The following is a 1,110-nucleotide window of genomic DNA, read 5'->3' on the forward strand; positions in this document are numbered from 1 at the left end:
AAATGCTATGAAGAAAATCATAAGGAAGAGAAAATACATTTACAGTACTGTAGTGTATTTATATATATAAAAAAATATCTGTACATAAGTGGACCCACACAGTTCAAACCCATGTCACTCAAGGGGGTCCACTGCATATGGAAGTTTTACATTTACCTTTAAAACCTTGATCTGAAACCAGTAGTGGGTAGAAAAAGGGAGAGCTGTCTTCAGGGTAAATGTCAACATAAGCACAATAATCCAGATCTAAGCTTTGGGCAGAGAGACAGCAGAATCGACCCAGGTTCCCAGAGGAAGGCTGGGCAAGCAGCAATAGATCTGTGACTTCTCCAGACTATAGCAAATGAAAGTCTGCATCCTCTGTGGAAGAAAGAATCCTGAATTCAGATGGGGGATGGACTGAAGAGAAGATTGCAAAGCACTGCCCTCAGGGAATGGGTTCCCAGTTGGCCCTCAAGGCCATCAGGGACCAGGCCTGGAAGGCTGCAATCCCATGAAAGAATCCTGGACGAGGCAGATGTAGCTGCTCCCTGCGCTCTGATCCTGGGCAACTGACCTCAATGTCTCCTTCTAAGGCAGCCCCACCGGCCAAAACTTGGACTACCCAGCCTCTTCTGTACAGCTAACTTGTACAGAAGTACGCGTTAGCTTGAGGTCAGGCTTTATTTTCTGTTGCTATGTTTTTTCTTTTTTGGAAATGTTGCCAGTGATTCATATAGTTTCATTCCAGAAGACCTGGATTCAAGCATTAGGATGTAAGTGGACATCTGGCATGATTCAACCTTGCCTTTAGGTCTGCTTATAATTAGGAAAAGATACAACTATGTGGTAGGTATGTGGATGGGCTTCCATTTCTATATAAGTTGGTACACATATATTAATTCACGTGACGGATCTCACACTGACGGCCAACTTAGATCTCAGTCCGGTATTATTCTCCTGTATGTTCATTCCTTGTTGTTATTGTTGTTACCCTGTAACTTGAATATTGTTTAATATGTTGTAAGACATTGTAGAGTTTCTCTCAAGCTGTTAAAAATGGTAATGTACAAATGTGAATAGACACTTATCTATAATATGGGTAAGTTTTGTTTCGCCTATAATAGATGT

This window comes from Eumetopias jubatus, unplaced genomic scaffold (genome assembly GCF_037043125.1).
Source record: "Eumetopias jubatus isolate StellerSeaLion01/CBP00866 unplaced genomic scaffold, mEumJub1_p1.0 scaffold_1, whole genome shotgun sequence".
Lineage (NCBI taxonomy): Eukaryota > Metazoa > Chordata > Mammalia > Carnivora > Otariidae > Eumetopias > Eumetopias jubatus.